Below are 13,997 nucleotides of genomic sequence, written 5' to 3'. Positions count from 1 at the left end.
AGTTTGTATATATCAGTAGGGGGAGTGTGGGGGGGCAGCCCCCCACATAGGGGGTGCAGGTGGGCTTGCGCCCCTGCAAAACATGTTAAAATATGTTTAGCGGCTAAGAGAATTTCAGTGAAGTTGAAATGTTCGACATTCGACTTCACTGAAATGCTCAGTTCATCATTAACTGTGGTCGGTGTTGTGATTTCCAAACATTTTGGCCACAGTAGTATCGAACATGTGATAGTAAACTTGGTGAGAGACCTAATCCATACCACCTGCCCCCCCCACCGAGCTTGGATCTCCCTTGCTCCAGATATATATATATATATATATATATATATATATATATATATATATATGTTCTTTGTGTTTCACTGTTGCAGTCATTACATTTGGGTAATCTGCTGGCAGGTTGCCCTCAGTTGGCCTGAATAACAAAGTCTTGGGTCCTGCGTCAGTTGCTGTCTCCTCTTCCATGACGTCAGGTCATCAGGGGTATAAAACATGCAGCCGATGCCATTTTAATCAGTCTTTCTTGCCGCGCGGTGCCCGAAGCAGAAGCAGTTCGCAAGTGCTGGTCGGCCGACTTGTGAAATTTTCATTTTCGAGTTTCAGAATCGAAGTCTTCAAACTAAAGCTAAGTACCCCATTGGGGAAACTTTTTCTTGCCCCTTACCGATGTCAGTAAAAGTTAATAATTGCATTACTTGTGGGAAACAAATACCTTATAAGGATTTTCATTTATACTGTATTCCTTGGCTAGGCCCTGATCACAACGTGCCTTGCTGTCAGTTTTGTGCTAAATTTAACCAACGCACTATTATGCGTTCGTATATTTTCTTCTAAATATTTTGGTTCAAGATTTAACTATCCCAAAATGTCGTTGGTTAGCAATCCTACTACCGACGTTCACAAAAAATGCAAGGAAAAAGACAGAGACAGACCGTCGAGGTCCAAAACCGATGATAAAGCTTCTCCTATGCCAGTCGCTGGTTTGCCGGTACTCAGTGAGTAGCTTTCGCAGCCCCTGATGACCGCTACTTTTGAGTCACAGGCCTCTTCCGAGACCCATTCAGAGTCCAGTATGCTGCGAGATTCTGCAAGTATTGAACCCGCGGATGTCTCTCCCTTGGATGGGTCTGGAGCCACTGTGCAGGCACTGGCTTCTGAGGGTGTTTTCAGGCTTCAATATTTGTATATTAAACTGACGCCATCATCAAAAACAAGGCCAAAATCTACTTCTATGTCTAAAACATTGATGCATGAGCCAATTGCTCAGGCCCCTATGCCTAAAAAACAAATGATCAAAATGGCTGAGGATTTAATTACCTTGATCAGGGGTTCCCAACCCCCCTCCCTGCTAAGAGGCCTAGGCAAGGCACTGATTATGAATCTTCAGATCAGGTTTCCATTTCTTCTGATTCCTCTTCTGATCAGGAATTTTCTATTCCACCTTCTGAGGTCTCTGATGCAGAGGAATCTATCCCTTCTCCTTCTCCTCCTGAGGATTACTCTTTTGGAGAGACTTTGCATACTTTAAGGGAACATTTTCACTGGGAGAGTCAGGACTTCTCAGAATCCAAAAAGAGGCTTAGGGATTTTCTTCTACTTCCTCAGCATAGGCCTTTGGCAATACCTCCTGTATTAGACATTGTTTTTGATGTTTTCTCGGAATCAAGCATGGCTCCTGATTCCCTGCCTCCAGCTCCTAGTAAGTCAGACAGATATTACAGGATGCCTGACTCCCACAAATTTCTTTTCAAAAATCTTGCTGCTAACCCTGAAACTATTTTTCAGGGTCCCAAGGGTGTTAAGGCTTCTACAGCCATAAATCCTACCCCTTCTGATAGAGACTCCAGGGTGCTGGATAGATGAGGAAAGAAGGTTTATACGTCTGCAACCTTGGCAATCAGGGCTTTAAACTGCCAGTTTCATATGCTTAAATATCAACAGCATGTTATGGGCTTACTGAAGCAGAAAATTATGTTGATTTCTGATTGTGTGGAAAATAAAGAGTTACAGGATTTATTGCATTCAACAGAACTGGTTGGAAAGCATACTTTGCAATGTGGCTTTGATTCCTTGGAGGCCTCTTGCAGGGCCGCCGTAACTGGATCTGTGATAAGAAGGCATGCTTGGCTCAAGGAGCAAAATCTGCCTGATCATGTTAAAGCTAAATTGTTGGATGCCCATTTACAGCAGGACAGTCTGTTTGGTAATAAGGCAGAAGAGGTTTTAAAATGATGGAAGACAAAGCTAAATCTATGCAAATTGTAAAAGATTTCTTGCAAGTGCAGCCACCCAGGTTCAGTAGACACTGGCCTGCTAAGAACTGGTCCTTTCCTGTGTCCAACAGAGCCACTCAGGGCAAACCCAGATGCTCCAAAGGCTTCAGGTTTCAATCACAAAGATCTTACAGGTCAAAGCAATGAGGTGCCTCCACCTCCAAATCAGGAGGTAACAAAGCACAACCCTACAGTAAACAGTCTCAATGACTTTCCTCTGCCATCTCCAAGCACTTATCTTTTGGTAGCCCCTTTGGGGGGAAAACTAGCACTTCATGCTCAAAATTGGCATTTAATTACCCAGGACAAGTGGGTATTAAACATAGTATCCCAGGGTACAGATTCCATTTCCACACATTGCCAATTCCAAACGGATGGCTAGATCTGCCACCAAACCAGTGGCAGAGGCCCAGAAACAAGTCATGTCCATCATGGATATGGGGGCTATTCAGCCAGTGCCAGAAAAGGAAAAAGGCCAAGGATTTTACTCAAGACTTTTCCTGGTACCCAGAAAAGACAAAATATAGCATCCAGTTCTGCACTTATCCATTCCAAATATGTTCCTGGACATTCCAAAATTCAAAATGCTGACTTTACAACAGCTACTGCCTATGCTAGGCAAGAATGCCTGGTTGGTAACTCTAGACTTAAAAGAGGCATAGTACTAGAAAATCTTATGTTGATAAAAGGAAGAGATACTGTGCTTGGAACCAAGCACAAGGAATAGACACAGCAAAGCCCAATATTCCTCAGATTTTGCAATACTTGACTGAGATGCTTCACAAGGGCCTATCTTTTTTTTCAATAAAAATCCATGCCTCTGCCATCTCGGTTCATTACAATACAGAGCCTCCTCTCTTTTCTCATCCATTGCTAAAACAGTACCTCAGAGGGGCCAAAAATTTAAGGCCTCCCAGGAGAGTGCCAACTCCTGCATGGGACCTCAATTTCATGCTGGAAAAACTCACCCTGAACCAGCAGCTACTGCAGATATAAAATTTCTTTCTTGGAAGACAGCCTTCCTTTTGGCAGTCACTTCAGCTAGAAGGGTTTCAGAACTACAGGCTCTCATGGCAGTGGAGCCTTTCATTATCTTTTACCCGGACAGGGTGGCCCTCAGGACCAATCCTTCTTTTATGCCTAAGGTGGTAAACAGTGTGGCTCTTAACCAGACCATTCACCTGCCAACTTTTTTCCCAAATCCGTAGAACAAGGGGGAGCAGATTCTGCATTCATTGGATGTACACAGACAACTAAGATTCTACTTAAACAGGACAAAATCTCTAAGAAAGTCTGAGTAACTACTGGTGGCATTTGCTTCAGGATCAGAGGGGAATACTATATCAAAGCAGACTATTTCAAAATGGATAAGCCATTGTATTCATTTATGCTACTTGCACCACGGTAAACCTGTGCCCAAGGGGATCAGATCCCATTCCACCAGGGCTGCCTCTACTTCAGCAGCTTTTCTCAGAGGGGTTCCTACCAGAGACATTCTAGAAGCTGCTATATGGAGCTCAGTTCATACATTCACAAAACATTACCATTTACCTCTCTTTTCTAAATCCAGGGCAGACTTTGCCACTGCAGTCATGCAGGGCCTTATAGCTGCTCCTAATGCTGTTTAATTCCATCCTCCCATCCATAGCTTTTGGATTCTACCCAAATGTAATGAATGCAACAGTGAAGCATGAAGAACATAGTACGGTTGTGTACACTTACCATAAATGTAGATGTTCGAGTGTATTCACTGTTGCAGTCCGGGTTACCCACCCGTCAGCCCCCTTTCTATACCTCTTCTTTCCTTCACTATGCTCAAAAGCCTTTGTGGTGTATTTGCTTTTAGTTGAAGGTAAATTTTATGTGTTCTAAAGTGCATGTATATACTTATAGTTATATATATATTTTTGCTCCACATTTGGGGGGCACCTGACATCTGTGGGAAGAAAAAATGATTAAAATGGCATCGGCTACATGTTTTATACCTCTGACGATCTGATGTCATGGAAGAGGAGACAGCAACCGATGCAGGACCCAAGACTTTGTTATTCAGGCCGACTGAGGGCAACCTGCCAGCAGATTACCCAAATGTAATGACTGCAACAGTGAATACACTTGAACATCTACATTTAAGGTAAGTGTACACAACTGTACTATATATATATATATATATATATATATATATATGTATATATATATATATATATATATATATATATATATATATATATATATATATATATATATATATATATATATATATATATATATATATATATATATATATATATATATATATATATATATATATATATATATATATATATATATATATATATATATATATATATATATATATATATATATATATATATATATATATATATATATATATATATATATATATATATATATATATATATATATATATATATATACCTGTTCTATCTTAAATTTTGTGTGTGTCTGTGTGTGTTGTGTCAGTTCCTACCATGCAAAGCAGGGCAGGCTGTCACAGGGAACTGATCATCCTCACTTGTAACCGATCTTCCTCCCCCCATAACAGTTAAATGTTTCACTGCACATGCACGGTGAGTGACTGTTACTTTGAGTACTTTACACTTGCTGCTTGGCGGAAGGCATACCAGCTATAAAACGACATACCACCATCACCACCAGTGACCTGTATCCTAAACATTCAGACTCTGTACTCCTCACAGTATCCTCACCGAACTAATGACCTGGCCCTCTAGCTACTCCAGGGCCATCATGGCCCGCCAAAAATCACTTACAATATTTATAACTATACCTACTTACAAATATACAGATAAAGGAAGTGCAAATGATATATATTTTTTTTAATTTTATTTATTTTATTTTAACATTGTTTAGTTGCTGACCTGACCTTTTCCTCTAAAAAGCCTGCATCACTATTGCGGACCATACAGATCACAGTCCACCACCCACAATGAACTTTGCACCCCCATCCAACAATTACCTCTCCATAAATTAAAACTCAACCTGTTACAACAGTAATACAAAAAAAAAAAAAAACCTCAACCAGTAGCCACCTTTGTACCCACTATTGTGAGTACAAGGCCTACCTGACCTTGCAATATATAAAGATATTTGAGGAATTGTTGATTGAGTAGATTGAATGATTTTGTAATGTAAAACATAACAGATAATGTATTATGAATTACAGAGCTATCATGAATCTTCTACCTGTCCAGATCTCATGCTGGCGTTTAGAAAGACGAATGTTTGCAAATATTCACAGTTTTGAGAGTGGATATGACTGTGAACAAATATAGCAAGCACCTTCCTTAGTGGCTAAAAAAGTAAGATGGCTATAAAGTCTTCAGCTGAGTTTGAAAAAGTAGTTTGGGAGTGGACAATGTTATAGCTGCTTTCCATATGTTGGATAATGCATTTTTCATGATGAGTAGGTTATAAATCTGTTGCTGAAGTCTTACAGTATGATTTTCATATAGTTTAACAAATAATGAGCAAAGGCTGCCTGATTGGCTGTGATCAGAGAATTTGGTCAAAGAAGTTTGTCAGTTTCAGGGAAGGGGATGTCTTTTGAACTATGAATCTAGAATGCCAATAGCTGAGGTATTTTTTACCCAACTCTCCCATACTCCTCACTCTTCCACCTTCAGAGGACTCTTCCCCTTTGACTCAACCCCCTGTACTTAACAGCCCATTTGCTCCATTATATTCTGCCAGGGAAGCCCTAATACATGCCCGTCCCTCTCTAAGACTTCATGCAGATTCACAAAAGCTCTTTGGTTTGGCAGAGAAGACACATGTGCTCTCATATGTTCATTCAGTTTTCCTGGCTGAGCAGCAGGGAACCTTGACACAGTCCAAGATAGCATGACCTCTTGATGACTGAAATAATGTTAATTTGCTTTTTCATTTATATAATCTCTGCTGTCTACTGATGATGGCAGGGGTGGTAGGTAGGAGTTTTTTAAATTATTATTATTATTATTATTATTATTATTATTATTATTATTATTATTATTATTACTATTACTATTACTATTACTATTATTACTACTACTACTACCACTACTACTACACATTCAGTATGAACTATCTAGGGTTCAGTTTTTTGGACCCTTCCATTATATACCTGCTTACCATCTGTTTGTTTTGTTCTCCTTTTGCTCCTGACTTTACAGTCCTCATTGAAGTAAAACAGATCACCTCTACAACCTAGTCATTGATGTAAATATCAACTTCTGGTGCATAGAAAGACTCAAATGGTATGTATACCTGAGCCAGCTTGTTTGGATACCATCCTTTCACAAATGTGAGTAAAGACAGTTATTGCCATGTGGCCTTACATTAAGTCTTGGCGCTGTAGCCAGCTGCAATATTTAGGATGTCTAAAGATGGTGTACCATATATATATATATATATATATATATATATATATATATATATATATATATATATATATATATATATATCTACTTCAGTAGATGGACTTACCAGAAAACCAAAGCCCAGATACCTGAGATGAAATAACCGAACAGACCAGGACACCGAACATACAAGACATCAAAAACTATCATTGGGAAAACGGTAAGACGTTAAGTTGTCAATCTCACCTTCATTCTTGCTGGATGGGTTCGGAGCCGATCCTCGGCTCCGACTCGGCACTTGCTAAGCTCGAGAGCTAATTTTACCAGCTCGAGGCAATCCTATATCCCATGATGCAAGGCGGAGATTACCCAGATCTCGTTTGCCGCTTCGCTAATGAGGTGCCTTCTTTTACCAGCTCTAGGTAAGTGAACAGTTTTAGAGACTTTTCGTCTACCCCCCTTTAAATTTATATATATATATATTTGTATTTTGTTATTTAATGACTTACTTTAGCCCTATTAACATCAGTGTTCCCTTCTTTTTGAGTAAATTATCCCCTTGTCCCTAGTTAGGCCTTAGGCCTTCTCCTCCCTAAATTTTTTCCTGTCAGGGATTTTTTGTGTATGACTGTGTGTTATCCCTGTTTATTTTAATTTGTTGGACTGAGTTTTTTTGTTTGTGAGTATGTTACTGGTGTTTCATCGACACAGTTATGATGAAGGACACTAAGGTCTCAGGCTTCAAGAAGTGTGACTCGTGCTGTCAGAAGATGTCTCTGACAGACGGTCACACTTCTTGTGTTTATTGCCTGGGACCTTCGCACCTGCAGGACTCTTGTGCTATCTGTCATGCTTTCAGCCCAAGAGTCCTGCAGGAGCGAAAAAATAAGCTGATATTAAGGGGCTTATTAAAGCCCGAGAGCTCCCCGACTAAGTCGGTGCCGGGGAAGCCCTCGAAACCTGTTAAGCCTTCGGCTCAGACTTCCAAGCTGTCGGCTTCAGGTTCATCCTCACCAGGTTCGATATCGGCTCCGGCCGGAGCCGATCCTTCCATACTAGTCTCAGTATCGGCTCCATCCGGTGCCGATACTGTCAAATCCAGACACTCAGTGTCGGCTCCGGCTGGAGCCGACGTATCTTCGGCTCCGATGGCTCCATTGATCTCCAAAAAGAGATCTCGATCCCCTTCAGTGGAATCTATACATTCGGCTTTGAGATCACCCTTGCTCTCAGAGCGGAGCCATCGGAGCCGTTCTTCTTGGTCATCCAGGCTATCTGATCACGACCTCGAGAGAGTGGTGAGTAGACTATTAAAGTCTCAGGCATTGGCCCAAATACTCCATAGCCCATCTCAACAGACGGTAGCTATCTCACATCCACCGAACATTTCTCCTTCGACTCTCTTACAGAGCTCGGAGCCGGAGCTCCTCGGAACCGGCACCGTTGTGACTACGGAGCCGATACCACCCCTTTCGGCTCCGTCGTCCTCGGCTCCGATTTCCTCCTTGAGACCTTCATTGGAGGGATCTGGGCGTCTGGTCCCTCTTGTCGGCTCCGAGGGGGCGAGTGGCATCGGACCCTTGTCCGACCCCGTTCTCCCTCTCGGAGCTTCGCCGTTGATGAGCTTGGCCCCGACATCTGCCTCGGAGCCTTCCCTCTCAGTGAGGCCTGGGGTTCCTATCTCTTCGGAGCGGGAACTTTCTGGTCTCTCTGATGGGGGAGCCTTCGAGGTGATGAGGAGTGTACTAGCCCCTGGGCTTAGTCAACGGACAGTTCCATCAGCTCCTCCCACTACAGTGCCTGCTGACGTCTCTTCTCACTCTCTTGCTCCCGGACCCAGAGATCCAACGCCTCAGGTTTCCCCATTGGGAATATCTTCCTCTTCCGAGGCTTCTCCTGATCCATCAGGGGAACCCCCGCGTAAGAGGACATGTAAGAGGAAACATCTAGACTCCCCTGCGTCTACTACATCAGATACTGACTTGGATGAGTCGGAGGGATCCCCAAGGTCCTCCTCTGAGGATGTCTCATTTTCAGACATTCTTGAAATCCTTAAGTAGAGGGGGAACTGGCCCTCCCTTAATCCTTCCGAGGACGAGTCAGTATACCTGGAGGTGTTCGGATCTTGACTCTCCACCTCCTGGGTGTCTCCGCCTTTCGACCCTCTCATGGAGGTAGTGGCTTGGAAGGCATGGATGGCTCCAGATTTGGTGGAACCTATCCCTAGGAGACCTTCAAAATTTATTACGGCCCCACAAGATAGACAATATTTAAGAAAGGGTGTCCCAGTTGATGCCATGGTGGTGGCTGCTGCCACCAAGAAGGATTTAGCTGATCCTTCAGTACCTGTCCATCCTCCTAACAAGGATTCTAGGACTATGGACAGGTACGGTAAGCGGATTTTTTCTTCAGCGACTTTTGCCATGAGATCGCTGAACTACTTATGCCACTTCACCCGCCTTCAAAGAGATGTTCTTAAAGAGTTGGGAGAAGTTTTACAGGATCCGTCAGCTGCTGGGTCTCAGGATAAGATTAGCTCACAGCTAGGAATCCTTAACTCCATTGCTAACTCCTCCATGCGGCTCATTTCTTATGCAGCCGATGGAGCGAGTAGGGCCGCAGGCACAGGAGTGGCTTTAAGGCGTCAGTCCTGGATGCGGCTTTGTAATTTTGCAGACCCCTTCAAGGCGTCTTTCACAAACTCCCCCTTTGATGGCTCGACCTTGTTCGGTCCACAAGTGAAAGACACTTTGACTAGATGCGAACAAGATGGCAAGACTCTTTCTGCCGTAGGAGTCCGTTTCTCCACCCCTTCTAGACCTTACCCCACAGAACAGAAGGGAGGGAAAATGTGGTTCCGCAAATCTCAAGGAGTCACGCCTGATGCACGAATTCAGTTTACCCCCAGAGGCAGAGGGGGTAACAATAATAGACGCCGCCCTAGGGGCAGAGGTGGTCCGCAGAATCAGGGTAGCAGAGAGCCTCTTTCTGACAAACCCTTCCAGCATCCCTGAGATGTTGCCCGATTGTCCGCCTTCGGAGGCAGTCGGGGGGAAAATTATCGCTGTACCCAATAGCCTGGCTTTCCCTTTCTCAAGACAAATGGGTACAGTCAATTATATCCGAGGGTTACAAAATTCCCTTTATTCAAACCCCAATTCAACAAAAGGGAACCCTTCCAGACGTTCCACCCAGTCTAAGGGAACTAGCAGTACTAGAAATATCAAAACTGCTAGTAAAAAGAGCCATCCAGCCAGTCCCAGCGGACCAAATAGGATCCGGAATCTACTCAAGGTTCTTTTTAGTTCCAAAAAAGACAGGGGACTGGAGACCAATATTAGATCTGAGCAAACTCAACAAGTTTGTAAAGAAATCAAGATTCCGGATGGTCACGCTTCAGTCCATTCTGCCCTTTCTGGGCAAGGACAATTGGATGTGCTCGATAGATCTTCAGGATGCGTACTATCACATAACAATTCACAGACGCTCCAGAAGATTTCTCTGCTTTCGGCTGGGGACCAGTCACTTCCAATTCAGAGCCCTGCCCTTTGGACTCACTACAGCCCCCAGAGTGTTCACCAAATGCATAGCAGTGGTTACGGCTCACCTGAGACGTCAAGGATTCCAGGTGTTTCCATATCTAGACGACTGGCTCCTCACTGCCACCACCAGGCATCAGCTTCTCCAAGCCAGAAATTACACCATTCACACTTGCAGAGGGCTAGGAATTTCTATAAATTTCAAAAAATCTGCCTTGTCACCTTGTCAATCTATTACTTTTATAGGCACAAGATTGGACACCGTACAACTTTCAGCAAGGTTAACAGAACAAAGGATCTTGGACATTCAAAGACACGTCCAAGTGATTCTCTTCAGCAACAAAATTCAGGCCAGATTTGCTCTGAAAGTACTGGGTCTTATGGCGGCCGCCATAACACTTCTTCCCCTCGCCCGCTTTTACATGCGGCTTCTACAATGGATGCTATTCACCCAATGGTCTTTTCAACAGCTTCCCATGCATCACGAGATCATAGTAACTCCAACTTGCAAAAGACATCTGACTTGGTGGATATCGTCCCCTCAAATCCATCAAGGCAGACCATTTGTTCCTCTTGCCCCGGTTGCCACGGTTACATTGGACGCCTCCCTGATCGGGTGGGGGGGGCATTATCAGGGCAGAATGGTCCATGGCACTTGGCAACCTTTCGAGTACCATCTGCACATAAATGTTCTGGAGATGAGAGCAGTGCTTTTAATGTTGCAAGCACTCAACGACTCTCTTCCCCTGGGAACTATTGCAGTCCAAATGGACAATATGTCCGTAGTGTGGTATATAAACAAACAGGGCAGAACCAAGTCCTATCCACTGTGTCGAGAGGCTCTCAGACTTTGGCAATGGGCAATCTCCTCTCACCAGTTTCTGATAGCAACGCACATCCCCGGGAAATCCAACATTATAGCGGACAGATTGAGCAGAGCTATTCTCATGCCTCACTAGTGGTCTCTCAAACAGTCAGTGATGGAAGAGATTTTTCAGAAGTGGGGCCTTCCTTGCTGTGACCTTTTCGCTACACCTCAAAACAGCAAATGCCCAGACTTCTTCTCTCTCTTCCCCCTTCCAGGCCATCCCCCAGAGACGCTCTAACCCAAGATTGGCCCCGGGGACTTCTTTATGCCTTCCCTCCTTTTCCGCTGATACCTCAGCTAATTCAGAAAGCAACCGCCTTGAGAGCCAAGTTGATTCTCATTGCCCCTTATTGGCCTCGACAGATATGGTTTCCGTTCCTACATCATTACCTCTTGGTACAGCCATGGCATCTGGACCCGGTTCCAGATCTTCTGACCCACCAGTCTGGTCAACTGCACCAATCCATTCCTTCTCTCAACCTCACTGCTTGGTTGCTCCACTTCCATACTTAGCCAGGCTTCCTATGATTTCTAATCCTGTACGGGATATCATAGTAGCTTCCCTAAAATCTTCTACCAGAAAGATCTACACTAGTAAATGGCGACGTTTCTCTTTCTGGGCAAAAGCTAGGAACATAGACCCCTATACTGCTCCAATTCATTCGGTGTTGGACTTCCTAGCTGACATTTTTAATTCAGGATCCTCTTCTTCCACAGTGAAAGTTCAACTGGCAGCCATTTCAAATTTTCATATAGGCTTTTTGGACCACAACATTATGTCACATAAACTTTGCAAGGCATTCCTTCGAGGTATCTTTGTATTGAAACCTCCGATTAGAGACCCCCCACCACAGTGGGATCTAAATTTAGTTTTAACATCCTTGATTCTTCCCCCGTTCGAACCTGCAGCTGCCTGTTCTTTGAAATTGCTTTCTTGGAAGACACTTTTTCTAGTTGCCATTACATCTGCCAGGAGAGTATCTGAGCTTCATGCTCTCTGTATTCGCCCTCCCTATCTAATATTCCACAAAGACAGGGTATCTCTAAGGACTAATCCGTCTTTCTTACCAAAGGTGGCATCACAGACTAACCTAAATCAATCCATTGATCTTCCAGTATTTTTCCCGAATTATTCTGATAGAGCTGAACAAAAGTTACATTATCTCGATGTTCACCGCCAGCTCAGATATTATTTGGACAAGACAAAAATTTTTAGGAAATCTGATCAACTATTTCTATCCTATGCAGAGAACAGGAAAGGCCTTCCAGTTTCTAAGGTAACTTTATCTAGGTGGCTGTCTTCTGTGATCACTTACATTTATCAGCTCAGAGGCAAAGAGTTGGTTTCTAACCCAAAAGCCCATTCTACCAGAGCTCTAGCTACATCTACAGCTTTTCAAGCTAGACTTCCAATAGACACTATTTGTGCAGCAGCCACATGGGCCTCTCCTCATACCTTTGTTTCACATTACAAATTAGATTTGGTTTCCAGAGACAGAGCAAATTTTGGTTCCACCATTCTCAAGAGTCTGTTCCATTGAGCCACCCAGGATAGAGGTGCTAGGGATGCGGTCCCATCCAGCAAGAATGAAGGCGAGATTGACAACTTTACATTTAGAAGTTATGTACCTACCATAACGTTCCATGTTAGTTGTCTTCTCTCGCCTTCTTTCTTGCGTCCCGCCCTCCATCCCTCTAGCCTGGTCAGACCGGGAAGATTATACATCTTCTATTAAGAGGTTATTACCTTTTTTCTAGCTATTCAACTCCTAGTGTCACTAGATTATGTTGATCCCTTCCAGAGGGTTATGATGTTATTTAGTATTGTTATTTCTTCCTCCTCTTAAGTTGGAAGAAAATATTGCTATTTCTTTAGCTACCAAACGAGATCTGGGTAATCTCCGCCTTGCATCATGGGATATAGGGTTGCCTCGAGCTGGTAAAATTAGCTCTCGAGCTTAGCAAGTGCCGAGTCAGAGCCGAGGATCAGCTCCGAACCCATCCAGCAAGAAAGAAGGCGAGAGAAGACAACTAACATGGAACGTTATGGCAGGTACATAACTTCTAATTGTCCAACACCACCACGTAAACAAAGCACACTAAACTCAACCCACACAAGTGGGGGGGCTACACCGTCCACACTTCCCTTTACTTAAATATACCAACTCCGAGATCGCATTACAGTATGGAAAAAGGCAAAGGTCACCATGGTGACCAACTGACTCTTTTCCCATGTTAAACTCTCGCTGTTTTGCCATTTGGTGTCCTGATCTTTTTGGTCTCTTCGTCTTGGGTATCTGGGGTTCAATTTTCAGGTAATTTGTTCTACTAAAGTAGACCCATATATATATATATATATATATATATATATATATATATATATATATATATATACATATTAATTTGTGTGTTTTCCCGAATTATTCAGAGCTTATCTATCAGTTGATCAAGTTTTCAAAAACTCAAAATTCATATGGTCGAGACCATATGATCCAGTTTTTTGAAAACTGAAAGCTTTGGAGATTGTGGTACAGTGAGGATCGAGAAATGTACGCTTTTCTTCATGTAGTGCAAACTCAGAGTTGGTATATATAACTTTCAGGGGGCGTGGGAGTGTGGGGAGCTTTCCCCTTGCAAAAACATAAATAAGGTAGATTTTTGTGTTTTTTTTTTTTTTTTTTTTTTTGATGTTTGAGTTTTCGGAAACTCGATCATATGGTCTCATTCATATGAGTTTCTGAAAACTTGATTGTCTGACATAAATCCATATATATATATATATATGTGTGTGTGTGTGTGTGTGTGTGCGGGTGTGTGTGTATGTGTGTAATTTTAGCCAAACTGCTATTACTACAGGATTCTTAGTCTGGTGGACAAGAGTTTAAAAGGTGCATAGTACAGTTTCATTTTTAATGCATGTATTATTCCAAGCAAACTT

At 42.9% G+C, this 13,997-nt stretch overlaps 1 protein-coding gene across 5 annotated transcripts in view; it reads left to right on the top strand.

Annotated features, from left to right (window-relative positions):
• LOC122805673 (neurexin-2-beta-like) overlaps nucleotides 1-13,997 on the top strand; it is a 1,444,051-nt gene that overhangs the window by 613,961 nt on the left and 816,093 nt on the right. The gene's annotated exons all lie outside the window — the stretch shown is intronic.

The sequence above is a fragment of the Protopterus annectens genome, chromosome 6.part1, assembly GCF_019279795.1.
Source record: "Protopterus annectens isolate FY-2018-M chromosome 6.part1, PAN1.0, whole genome shotgun sequence".
In the NCBI taxonomy this organism is placed as follows: Eukaryota; Metazoa; Chordata; order Ceratodontiformes; family Protopteridae; genus Protopterus; species Protopterus annectens.
The sequence above is the reverse complement of the archived record's forward strand: the minus strand, read 5'-3'. Positions and strand labels throughout refer to the sequence as shown.